Raw genomic sequence first — 13,832 nt, forward strand, 5'->3', positions numbered from 1 at the left:
AGGAACCACTGGAGTTTTTCGAGGAAGGGGAAGAGTGTGAGCTCAATAAATACCACTGGTGGATTGATATGAAGCGCGAGGTTTGTTCTTGCAAGTAGTTGGACAAGGCACTTAGTGGAACATAGAGAAGATTCATTCAGTTGTATTTATTGAGCGCTTTCTGTGTGCAGAGCACCGGACTGTAAGATCCAACAACCGCCTTTAGACTGTGAGCCCATTTTAGACTGTGAGCCCACTGTTGGGTAGGGACTGTCTCTATATGTTGCCAACTTGTACTTCCGAAGCGCTTAGTACAGTGCTCTGCACACAGTAAGCGCTCAATAAATACGATTGATGATGATGATGATCACATGGGAAGCACCATGGCGTAGTGGTTAGAGCGTGGTCTTGGGAGGTAGAAGGTCGTGGGTTCTAATCCCGGATCTGCCACTTGTCTGATATGTGATCTTGGGCAAGTCGCTTCACTTCTGGGCCTCAGTTACCTCATCTGTAAAATGGGGATGGAGACCGTGAGCTCCCTGTGAGACAGGAACTGTGTCCAATCCGATTTGCTTGTGTCCACCCCAATTCTTAGTACAGGTGTCTGGCACATAGTAAGCACTTAAATATTACCATCATTACATTTCCTTTTGCTTCCCCCTCACACTTCCTCCAGGGGTTGTGGGATACCATCGAGGGACTGACTTTTTCTCTTTTTCTTTCTTTTTTATTTCTTTTCAACACAGGTTTTTCTTTCAAGAGACAGCTTGGCCTAATATATAGAGCACGTGCCTGGGAGTTAGAAAGACCTGGGATATTGTCCCAGCTCTGCCACTTTTTTTTTTTTTTTGATGGCATTTGTTAAGCGCTTACCATGTACAGAGCACTGTTCTAAGCGCTGGGGGGGATACATGGTGATCAAATTGTCCCACTTATCTGCTGGGTGACCCTGGGCAAGTCACTTCACTTCTCTGTCCCTCAGTTCCCTCACCTGTAAAATGGGGGATTAAGACCATTAGCCCGATGGGGGACTGTGTCCCGCTTGTATCTACCCCGGCGCTTAGTACAGTGCCCGGCGCCTGAGTAGCGCTTAACCAATTGCATTTTTTTTAAAAAGCAAAATAACCGCAATAATTTTCTGGGTGCCCAATCCTCTGTAGTGCAACTTTACTCCTGGAGGAGGAAGCCACCATTGTTCCCCTTGAATTCACTGGGATGGCACCAGTGGTTCTGGATTTTGACGTTGAAATTTTCCTGGCAGTTGTGGAAGAATTCCCGTGTCAGACCGCTCCATGTTTGGACTTGCAAACGTCGTCAGGAGCTTTGGCAGCCCTGCCCTGGAGGATTTGGACCGGGAAACTCTGGGGTCTGCCACTGATGTGCCCATTCCCCATCCAAAAACCCTGACGCAGCCAACTACCCGAATGGATTTGGTTGGGCTGACACAGTTGAGCGGCATCAGCGTGGCATAGCGGATAAAACACAGGTCTGGGTGCCAGAAGGCCACGGGTTCTAAGCCCGCCACTTGTCTGCCGTGTGGCCTTCGGCAAGACACTTCACTTCTCTGGGCCTCAGTTACCTCATCTGGAAAATGGGGATTGAGACTGTGAGCCCCACGGGTGTCCAACCCAGTTTGCTCAGGTCCACCCCGGCGCTTAGTATAGTGTCTGGCACATAGTAAGCGCTTAAATACCATAATAAGAATAGGACTGACCATTAGTGACAGATGGAAGGGTGAGAATGAGATCGGGCATTATTTTAGGGTCCGGGCTGACTGCCCAAAATGGCCCAGCACACAGACCAAGCCTCCACCAATGCATTTGTTACTCGTTGGTGTTGGGAACTAGTTTCTTGGATGCAAATTCATTCAGTCGTATTTATTGAGCGCTTACTGTGTGCAGAGCACTGTACTAAGCGCTTGGGAAGTACAAATAGGCAACATATAGAGAGGGTCCCTACCCAAGAACCGGCTCACAGTCTAGAAGGGGGAGACAGACAACAAAACAAAACAAGTAGGTGATAAAATTGGGTTGGACACGGTCCCTATCCCACATGGAGCTCTCAGTCTCAATCCCCATATTCCAGATGAGGTAACTGAGGCACAGAGAAGTGACGTGACTTGCCCAAGGCCACACAGCAGACAAGTGGCAGAGTCAGGATCAGAACCCACGAACTTCTGATTCCCATGGTTATCATATTGACGTTGACACGGGGGGCTTCCGAGGGAATCAGGCAAGTTGGAGATTCTAAGACTTCCTGTAATAAGCCCCCGTTTTCCCTTCCCACCTTTCCCTCCGCCTCGACTAAGTAGTTTTTTAATGGTATTTATTATTATCAATAATAAATAATAATAATGATGGCATTTATTAAGCGCTGGGGAGGTTACAAGGTGATCAGGTTGTCCCACGGAGGGGCTCACAGTCTTAATCCCCCATTTTACAGATGAGGTAACTGTGGCCCAGAGAAGTGAAGTGACTTGCCCAAAGTCACACAGCTGACAATTGGCAGAGCCAGATTTTGAACCCGTGACCTCTGACTCCAAAGCCCGGGCTCTTTCCACTGAGCCACGCCGCTTCCCTAAATAATATATTTATTATTGTCAGGCACATGGTCATGTCATATGTGGGGCTCACAGTCATAATCCCCATTTTACAGATGAGGTTACTGAGATCCAGAGAAATAAAATCGGCTCGTCCAAGGTCACCCAGCAGACAAGTAGCAGAGCCGGAATTAGAACCCAGGTCCTTCTGACTCTGCACACAGTAAGTGCTCAATAAATACGATTGATTGATTGATTGACTCACAGGCCTGGGCTCTATCCACTAGGCCACACTGCTTCTTGTTCTTGGTGGTGGAGCCCTTAAGTATTTTGGACGCCACCCTGTAGCTCACAGTACTCAGGTCTTATGTCCATATCCTATTTTTAATGATATTTTTAAGTGCTTAGTACCAGAATCAAGCAATCAATCAGTTGTATTTTTTTGAGCACTTACTGTGTGCAGAACACTGTACTAAGCGCTTGGGAAGTCCAAGTTGGGAACATACAGAGACGGTCCCTACCCAACAGTGGGCTCACAGTCTAGAAGGGGGAGACAGAGAATAAAACCAAACATATTAACAAAATAAAATAAATAGAATAGAGATGTACAAGTAAAATAAATAGAGTAATAAATATGTACATACATATATACAGGTTCATGAGAAGCAGCATGGCTCAGTGGAAAGAGCCCGGGCTTTGGAGTCAGAGGTCATGGGTTCAAATCCTGACAATGCCAACTGTCAGCTGTGTGACTTTGGGCAAGTCACTTCTCTGGGCCTCAGTTCCCTCATCTGTAAAATGGGGATTAAGACTGTGAGCCGCCCGTGGGACAACCTGATCACCTCGTAACCTCCCCAGCACTTAGAACAGTGCTCTGCACATAGTAAGCGCTTAACAAATGCCATTATTATTATTACCGTGCTGTACACACAGTAAGTGCTCAGTAAATCCGATTGAATGAATCAATGTGCCAGGCAGTGTACTACTAACCTGTATATATGTATATATGTTTGTACGTATTTATTACTCTATTTGTACATATTTATTCTATTTATTTTATTTTGTTATATGTTTTGTTTTGTTGTCTGTCTCCCCCTTCTAGACTGTGAGCCCGCTGTTGGGTAGGGACCATCTCTATATGTTGCCAACTTGGACTTCCCAAGCGCTTAGTACAGAGCTCTGCACACAGTAAGCGCTCAATAAATACGATTGAATGAATGAATGAATGAATGAATAAGCACTAGAGCAGTTACAAGGTTATCAGGTATACCCTTCTATGCTGCTTTTTTTTTGATGATTTTTTAAAGTGCTTAGTACAGTGCTCTGCACATAGTAAGTGCTCAATAAATACAATTGAATGACTGCCAGGCACTGTACTAAGCACCGGAGCAGATACAAGGTTGGCAGGTTGGACACAGTCCCTGCCTCACATGGGGCTCATAGCCTTAATCACCATTTTATAGGATGAGAGAACCGAGGCCCAGAGAAGTACAGCGACTGGCCCAAGGTCACCCAGCAGGCAAGTGGCCGAACCAAGATTAGAGCCCAGGCCCAAACGCTATAGAGAAGCAGCGTGGTTCAGTGGAAAGAGCACGGGCTTGGGAGTCAGAGGTCATAAGTTCCCCCTCTAATAATAATAATAATAATAATAATGATAGCATTTATTAAGCGTTTACTATGTGCAAAGCACTGTTCTAAGCGCTGGGGAGGTTACAAGGTGATCAGCTTGTCCCAAGGGGGGCCCACCGTCTTTATCCCCATTTTACAGTTGAGGGAACTGAGGCCCAGAGAAGTTAAGTGAATTGCCCAAAGTCACACAGCTGAAAAGTGGCAGAGCCGGGATTCGAACCCATGACCTCTGACTCCAAAGCCCAGGCTCTTTCCACTGAGCCACGCTGCTTCTCTAGACTGTGAGCCCGTTGTTGGGTAGGGACCATCTTTATATGCTGCCAACTTGTACTTCCCAAACGCTTAGTACAGTGCTGTGCACACAGTAAGCGCTCAATAAATGCGATTGAATGAATGAATAGGTTCGAATCAGCGGGGCTCAGTGGAAAGAGCGCGGGCTTGGGAGTCAGAGGTCATGGATTCGATTGCCGCCTCAGCCACTTGTAAGCCGTGTGGCCTTGGGCAAGCCACTTAACTTCTCTGTGCCTCAGTTCCCTCATCTGTAAAATGGGGATGAAGACTGTGAGCCCCACATGGGACAACCTGATCACCTTGTATCCCCCCCAGTGCTTAGAACAGTCCCTTCTAGACTGTGAGCCCACTGCTGGGTAGGGACCGTCTCCATATGTTGCCAACTTGTACTTCCCAAGCGCTTAGTACAGTGCTCTGCACACAGTAAGCGCTCAATAAATACGATTGATTGAATCCCGGCTCCACCATTTGTCAGCTGTGACACCTTGGGCAAGTCACTTAACTTCTCTGTGCCTCAGTTCCCTCATCTGTACAGTGCTCTGCACACAGTAAGCGCTCAATAAATACGATTGATTGATTGATTGATCTGTAAAATGGGGATTAAGACGGTGAGCCCCACGTGGGACAACCTGATTACCTTGTATCCCCCCAGCGCTTAGAACAGTGCTTTGCACATAGTAAGCGTTTAACAAATACCATCATTATTATTATTATTTTCCATTAGGCCACTCAGCTTCTCTGTCTCGCTATCGGTAATATATTTTCATATCTCTCTCCCCCTGTGGGCTATAAACCCCTTGTGGGCAGTGTCCTCCCACTCCGTTGTATTCATTCAGTCGTACTTATTGAGCGCTTACTGTGTGCAGAGCACTGTACTAAGCGCTTGGGAAGTACAAGTCGGTAACATACAGAGCCGGTCCCTACCCACCAACGGGCTCACAGTCTAGAAGGGGGAGACAGACAACAAAACAAAACATGGAGACGGGTGTCAAAACCGTCAGAACAAATAGAATTAAAGCTATATGATGATGATGGTGGCATTTATTAAGCGCTTCCTATGTGCAAAGCACTGTTCTAACCGCTGGGGAGGTTACAAGGTGATCAGGTTGCCCCACGGGGGGCTCACGGTCTTAATCCCCATTTTACAGATGAGGGAACTGAGGCACGGAGAAGTGAAGTGACTTGCCCAAAGTCACACAGCTGACAGTTGGCGGAGCCGGGATTTGAACCCCCGACCTCGGACTCCAAAGCCCGGGCTCTTTCCACTGAGCCACGCTGCTTCTCATATATATTTTTTTTAGACTGTGAGCCCACTGTTGGGTAGGGACTGTCTCTATATGTTGCCCATTTGTACTTCCCAAGCGCTTAGCACAGTGCTGTGCACACAGTAAGCGCTCAATAAATACGATTGATGATGATGATACGCTCTTCTAGACTGTGAGCCCACTGTTGGGTAGGGACCGTCTCTATATGTTGCCATCTTGTACTTCCCAAGCGCTTAGTATCGTACTCTCCCAGTCCAGTGCTGTGCGCTCGGCACATCCACCGCCGGATCGCTCTGGATGGGGATTGTCTGAGTGTCCCTCGAGGCCAGATTGGGATTCAACTGCAAGAGCAGCAGGCATCAAGGGGGGCCCCGGGAAGGGGCTGGCGGCAGTGTCGGCAGAAGCCTTTGCTTTCTGATTGCCAGGCCTCTGTCCCCCCCAACCCTGTGGTTTCCACCCCCTGCCAGGCTGCTGCCATTTGGAGCGGGGACGGCTGGGCACAGCTGTTCAGATGATTCAATTCTGAAAAACCGCCCTGTGGAGAAGAGACCCGGGGAGGGGGAAGTAGAGCCAGTGGCTTCCATACTTCACGCTGCTGCGCGGATTGTCTTTGTGCAGAAACGCTCTGGGCATGTTACTCCCCTCCTCAAAAATCTCCAGTGGCTACCAATCAATCTGCGCATCAGGCAGAAACTCCTCACCCTGGGCGTCAAGGCTCTCCATCCCCTCGCCCCCTCCTACCTCACCTCCTTTCTCTTCTTCTCCAGCCCAGCCCGCACCCTCCACTCCTCTGCCGCAGATCTCCTCACCGTACCTCGTTCTCGCCTGTCCCGCCATCGACCCCCGGCCCACGTCATCCCCCAGGCCTGGAATGCCCTCATCATCATCAATCGTATTTATTGAGCGCTTACTATGTGCAGAGCGCTGTACTAAGCGCTTGGGAAGTACAAATTGGCAACATATAGAGACAGTCCCTACCCAACAGTGGGCCCACCCGCCAAGCTAGCTCTCTTCCTCCCTTCAAGGCCCTACTGAGAGCTCACCTCCTCCAGGAGGCCTTCCCACACTGAGCCCCTTCCTTCCTCTTCCCCTCACCCCCTCTCCACCCCCACATCTTACCTCCTTCCCTTCCCCACAGCACCTGTATATATGTATATATGTTTGTACATATTTATTATTCTATTTATTTATTTTACTTGTGCATATCTATTCTATTTATTTTATTTTGTTAGTATGTTTGGTTTTGTTCTCCATCTCCCCTTTTAGACTGCAAGCCCACTGTTGGGTAGGGACTGTCTCTATATGTTGCCAACTTGTACTTCCCAAGCGCTTAGTACAGTGCTCTGCACCCAGCGCTCAATAAATACGATTGATGATGATGATGATGTTTGGGGAGCTGGGGTGAGCAAGTGGAGCAGACTGAGGATTAATAATCAATAATTATGGCATTGGTTAAGCGCTTACTATGTGCAAAGCCCTGTTCTAAGCGCCGGGGAGGTTACAAGGTGATCAGATTGTCCCACGTGGGGCTCACAGTCTTAATCCCCATTTTACAGTTGAGGTAACTGAGGCACAGAGAAGCTAAGTGACTTGCCCAAGGAGTGGGTTTGAGGGGCGCACGGGAAGGGAGCGGTGTTCTGGGGAGATTGAAAAGGCAGGGGGAGGAGGAGGAGGAGGAGAAAGCTTCTTCTGCGACTTGTGTCTCAGTGGAAAGAGCCCGGGCTTTGGAGTCAAAGGTCATGGGTTCAAGTCCCGGCTCCACCACTTGTCAGCTGGGTGACTTTGGGCAAGTCACTTCACTTCTCTGGGCCTCAGTTCCCTCATCTGTAAAATGGGGATTAAGACTATGAGCCCCAAGTGGGACAACCTGATCACCTTGTAACCTCCCCAAGCACTTGAACAGTCAATCAATCAATCAATCAATCGTATTTATTGAGCGCTTACTGTGTGCAGAGCACTGTACTAAGCACTTGGGAAGTACAAGTTGGCAACATATAGAGACGGTCCCTACCCAACAGTGGGCTCACAGTCTAGAAGAACAGTGCTTTGCACATAGTAAGCGCTTAATAAATGCCATTATTATTATTATTAACTGCTGCTCAGTGACTCGCTGCTGCCTTGCAGCTTCACAGAATCACCTTGGTCAGAGGGGGAAAAAACTTTTTACAATTGGATAAAATCCAATTTTAGCTGGTCTCTAGATTGTGAGCTCACCTCTAGCCTATGAGCTCATTGTGGGCAGGAAATAGGTCTGTTGTTTTGTAATAATAATAATAATAATAATGGCATTTATGAAGCGCTTACTATGTGTAAAGCACTGTTCTAAGCGCTGGGGAGGTTACAAGGTGATCAGGTTGTCCCAAGGGGGGCTCACAGTCTTAATCCCCATTTTACAGATGAGGTCACTGAGGCCCAGAGAAGTGAAGTGACTTGCCCAAAGTCACCCAGCTGACAATTGGCGGAGCCGCGATTTGAACCCATGACCTCTGACTCCAAAGCCCGGGCTCTTTCCACTGAGCCATGCTGCTTTTGCACTTTCCCAAGTGCTTTGTACACAGTAAGCGCTCAATACATTCAATCAAATGAATGACTTTTTTTTTAATTTTGAGGGAAGCCTTCATAGGTATAGTTTTAAGATGAGAGGATGACCCTGCACCTATCTGTAATTTATTTATTTCTATTAATGTCTGTTCTGTTAATTCTGTTCTGTGTCTCCCCCTCTATCAATCCATCAATCGTATTTATTGAGTGCTTACTGTGTGCAGAGCACTGTACTAATGGGAAGTACAAGTTGGCAACAACTAGACTGTAGACTCTAGACTATTAAGCTTGTTGTGGGTAGGGATTGTGACTTGATTCATCCAATAATAACAATGATGGTATTAAGCAGTTGCTATGTGCAAAGCACTGTTCTGAGCGCTGGGGAGGTTACAGGGTGAGCAGTTTGTCCCAAGGGGGGCTGACAGTTTTAATCTCCATTTTGCAGATGAGGTAACTGAGGCCCAGAGAAGTTGCCCTTAAAGGAAGAAAGAAGAAACCTTTCTCTCTTTCCCGCTGTCGATCTCTCTTCTTTCTCTTTTGCCCACATTTTGTCCTCTTTGTCATTTGTTCATTTCTCGTGCTATAGCCCTCTTTCCCACACTCCTTTGGCCCATCACTTCCACCTCTTCTCCAACCTAGTTACCCTCTATACCTTTATGACTGAACCTGTCCTGTCTCATTTTGATATTCCCTCCTTTCAGTCATCTCCTCCCCTTTGCCCAGAGACCTTTTTCCTTATAACAATAATGGCATTTATTAAGCACTTACTATGGGCAAAGCACTGTTCTAAGCGCTGGGGAGGTTACGAGGTGATCGGGTTGTCCCCCGGGGGGCTCACAGTCTTAATCCCCATTTTACAGATGAGTTAACTGAGGCCCAGGGAGGTGAAGTTACTTGCCCAAGGTCACACAGCTGACAATTGGCGGAGCTGGGATTTGAACCCATGACCTCTCACTCCAAAGCCTCTTTCCACTGAGCCACGCTGCTTCTCTATTCTTCCTCCTCCGTCCTTCTTCCTCTAAAGACTTGGCCTTGTACTTTGACAAAATTGAAACCATCGGGATTGATCTTAGTAAAATATTCCCCGCTCCTCTACAGTCCCTCCCTCTTCTTGCACCCTCTTTCGTTTTTCCAGCTTTCCCAGCAGTATCACAAGAGGAGATCTGCCTTCTAGACTGTGAGCCCGTTGTCGGGTAGGGACCGTCTCTATAGGTTGCCAACCTGTACTTCCCAAGCGCTTAGTACAGTGCTCTGCACACAGTAAGCGCTCAATAAATACAATTGATTGAATGACTGTTTATTGTTATATTGTACTCTCCCATGCACTTGTTCTCTGTCTCCTCCTTTTAGACTGTGAGCCCACTGTTGGGTAGGGACTGTCTCTATATGTTGCCAATTTGTACTTCCCAAGCGCTTAGTACAGTGCTCTGCACATAGTAAGCGGTCAATAAATACGATTGATGATGATGATGCACTTAGTCCAGTGCTCTCTGCACACAGCAAGCACTAAATAAAGACGATTGATGGACCAAAATGGAGCTTCTGGCCCAAGAGCAGCTTCCCCCAAGAGTAATTGGCAGGTGAAGGAGAGCCGGGGTCTCGGAAACCCGGCGGCGTGGGTGAATTTCTGTTTCCTGGGTGAGGGGGCATTAGAGTAGTCCAGCTATCTTGCTGAGCAGCGCTTGTTTAGACGGTCAGATCATCATCATCATCATCATCAATCGTATTTATTGAGCGCTTACTGTGTGCAGATCACGGTACGAAGCGCTTGGGAAGTACAAGTTGGGGAAGTACAAGTTGTACAAGTTACAAGTCAGATGTGAATACATATTGTACATATTTTTTACTCTATTTTATTTGTACATATCTATTCTATTTATTTTGTTTTGTTAGTATGTTTGGTTTTGTTCTCTGTCTCCCCCTTTTAGACTGTGAGCCCACTGTTGGGTGGGGACTGTCTCTGTGTTGCCAATTTGTACTTCCCAAGCGCTTAGTACAGTGCTCTGCACATAGTAAGCGCTCAATAAATACGATTGATGATGATGATGATGATGATGTGAAATGAAGGGCTTCTGACTTCCTCCCTCCAGCCCCACCTCCTTCATTTGTGTGGCTGTTGGGAAGCAAACCCGTTTTTCAATCTATTTTTCTGTGTGTCTTTTCCACCATCTAGGGCAGCTTTAGATGCATCGTAGGTCTCCGTCATCGCATTCTCTGTCTCCCCCTTTTCGACTGTGAGCCCACTGTTGGGTAGGGACTGGCTCTATATGTTGCCACCTTGGACTTCCCAAGCGCTTAGTACAGTGCTCTGCCCACAGTAAGCGCTCAATAAATACGATTGATGATGATTGTCGGTGCCAAAGTAATGGAATAGGGGTTGTGACCCGATGAGAAGCAGTATGGCCTAGCGGAAAGCGTTCGGGCCTAGGAGTCCGAGGACCCGGGCTCCAGACCTAGCCCTGCCGCTTGCCGCTGTGTGACCTTGGGCAAATCGCTACACTTCTCTGGGCCTCAGTTTTCCCAGCTGCTAAATGGGGTTAAATACCCGTTCTCCCTCCAATTTAGACACCCGAACCACCCCATGTGGGACTGGGACTCGTGTCTATCCCAGCTCTTAGAACGGTTCTCGACACATAGTAAGCGCACGACAGATACCATGCTTCTGTTGGGCCAGAAGCTCCATTTTGGTCAATCAGTCGTCTTTATTTAGTGCTTACTGTGTGCAGAGAGCCCTGGACTCACTGCACGGGAGAGTTCAATATAACAATAACTATTTGAGACAATACATTTAATAAACATGTGAGAAAAGTGTTGTAAATATGTCCCATTAGGCCCGGGACTCTTAACAGGATTCCCAAAGGTGCTTCTCTTGATTACAACAGGCTGTCGCTCACAATCAAGGCATTTATGGAGCCTTGCGAGGAGACTTCGCAAGACAGAGTTGGCAGACCTGTCCCTTGCCCTCAAGGATCTTAAAATCTTGAGGGGGAGACAGGCGGACGTGAAGATAAATGATAGATTATGTACGTAGAAAGTGGGGCTGAGGGTGGGGTGCAGAGGAAGGGCTTAAAGGGTACAGGTCCAAATCAATCAATCAATCAATCAATCAATCGTATTTATTGAGCGCTTACTATGTGCAGAGCACTGTACTAAGCGCTTGGGAAGTACAAATTGGCAACACATAGAGACAGTCCCTACCCAACAGTGGGCTCACAGTCTAAAAGGGGGAGAGATTGAGGCACAGCGAGTAGCTTGGCATTAGAGGAGCAAAAATAAATAGGAGATGCAGAAGAGATAGGAGGAAGGGGAAATGAGAGGTTCATCAGGGAAGACCCCTTGGAAGAGATTTTTAGCAGAGTTTTGAAAGCGCTGTTGGTCTGCCCAATATTTATTTATTTTACTTGTACATATCATCTATTCTATTTATTTTATTTTGTTAGTATGTTTGGTTTTGTTCTCTGTCTCCCCCTTTTAGACTGTGAGCCCACTGTTGGGCAGGGACCGTCTCTAGATGTTGCCAATTTGTACTTCCCAAGCGCTTAGTTCAGTGCTCTGCACACAGTAAGCGCTCAATAAATACGATTGATGATGATGATGACGGAGATCCAGCCAGAGGGAGGAAGAGGGCGAGGGGTCGGCGGAGATGTAGACGAGATTGAGGCACAGCTAGCAGCTTGGCATTAGAGGAGCAAAATGTGGGCTGGGTTGTAGTAGGAGATCAGAGAGGTGAGGTCGGACAGTGAGACCTGACTGAGTGCTTTGTTACTCTATTTATTTACTGATTTATTTTACTTGTACATATCTATTCTATTTTATTTTGTTAGTATGTTTGGTTTTGTTCTCTGTCTCCCCCTTCTAGGCCGTGAGCCCACTGTTGGGCAGGGACCGTCTCTATATGTTGCCAATTTGTACTTCCCAAGCGCTTAGTACAGTGCTCTGCACACAGTAAGTGCTCAATAAATACGATTGATGATGATGATGATGATGACGGAGATCCAGCCAGAGGGAGGAAGAGGGCAAGGGGTCGGCGGAGATCTAGACGAGATTGCGGCACAGCGAGTAGCTTGGCATTAGAGGAGCAAAATGTGGGCTGGGTTGTAGTAGGAGATCAGAGAGGTGAGGTCGGACAGCGAGACCTGACTGAGTGCTTTATTACTCTATTTATTGATTGATTTATTTTACTTGTACATATCTATTCTATTTATTTTATTTTGTTAGTATGTTTGGTTTTGTTCTCTGTCTCCCCCTTTTAGACTGTGAGCCCACTGTTGGGTAGGGACTGTCTCTATATGTTGCCAACTTGGACTTCCCAAGCGCTTAGTACAGTGCTCTGCACACAGTAAGCGCTCAATAAATACGACTGATTGATTGATTGATTGATTGCTTTAAGGAGTATCATTTTGACGCAGCGGTACTCTGCATCAAATCCCAGCCCTGCCAATTGGCAGCTGTGTGACTTGGGGCAAGTCGCTTCACTTCTCTGTGCCTCAGTGGCCTCATCTGGAAAATGGGGATGAAGACCGTGAGCCCCCCGTGGGACAACCTGATCACCTTGTTACCTCCCCAGCGCTTAGAGCAGTGCTTTGCACATAGTAAGCGCTTGATAAATGCCATTATTATTATTATTATTATCATCATCATCATCATCATTTTCAAGTTTGTCCACCTGATTATTTTGTTGTAGCCACCAACAGAATAATCATCTGTAAAATGGGGATGAAGACTGTGAGCCCCTCGTGGGACAACCTGATTACCTTGTATCTACCCCAGCGCTTAGAACAGTGCTTTGCACACAGTAAGCTTAAGAAATACCAACATTATTATTATTATTATTATCAAGGTTTTTGCTACATTTCACATTGGAGATTCTCGAGGAATGGGTGGGTATGGACTGAAAGTCAGGAAGACCTGGGTTCTAATCCCGGCTCTGCCACTTGCCTGCCGTGTGACCTTGGGCCAGTCACCTTAACTTCTCTGCACCTCACTTGCCTCATCTTTAAAATGGGGATTGAGACTGTGAGCCCCATGGGGGACAGGGCTAAGCGCTTAGTCCGGTGCTCTGCACACAGTAAGCGCTCAATAAATGCGACTGAATGAATGACAGGGACAGCGTCCAACCGGATAAGCTTGTACCCAGCCCAGCGTTTAGTACAGTGCCTGGCATGTTAAGTGCTTAACAAATACCGTAAAAATAAACGCACCTCTTTGTTCTGGCCCAGCCCTGTAGTCTATTCAGACAGATGAGTGTTGCTTGAATAACAGGCCCCGATTCTGTGTTCGGCCCAAAACACATGGTGAAAATCCATATTATGGCCAGACTGACGATGGGAAATTTAGCCAAAATATTAATCATTTTGATTATTTTGTTGGTGGCCACAACAAAATAATCAGGTGGCCAACACTGAATAGAGCACGGGCCTAGGAGTAAGAAAGTCATGGGTCCTGATCCCGGCTCCGCCACGTGTGCTGTGTAACCTTGGGCAAACACCTGTATATATGTTTGTATGTATCTATTTCTCTATTTATTTATTTATTTATTTATTTATTTTACTTGTACATGTCCCATTTATTTTATTTTGTCAATACGT

The 13,832-nt window shown here is 46.9% G+C and overlaps 1 protein-coding gene across 5 annotated transcripts in view; it reads left to right on the forward strand.

Moving 5' to 3' along the window:
- Nucleotides 1-13,832, forward strand: part of CBX1 (chromobox 1) — a 58,649-nt gene that overhangs the window by 27,042 nt on the left and 17,775 nt on the right. The window contains exon 1 of one of the 5 annotated variants that reach the window (XM_038753868.1): nt 9,490-9,504. The exons of the other annotated variants lie outside the window; for them this stretch is intronic. The gene's annotated coding sequence lies outside the window, so the exon portion shown is untranslated. Of the gene's footprint in view, nt 1-9,489; nt 9,505-13,832 lie in introns of those variants that run through there. 5 annotated transcript variants of the gene reach the window in all.

The sequence above is a fragment of the Tachyglossus aculeatus genome, chromosome 11 (assembly GCF_015852505.1).
Source record: "Tachyglossus aculeatus isolate mTacAcu1 chromosome 11, mTacAcu1.pri, whole genome shotgun sequence".
In the NCBI taxonomy this organism is placed as follows: Eukaryota; Metazoa; Chordata; class Mammalia; order Monotremata; family Tachyglossidae; genus Tachyglossus; species Tachyglossus aculeatus.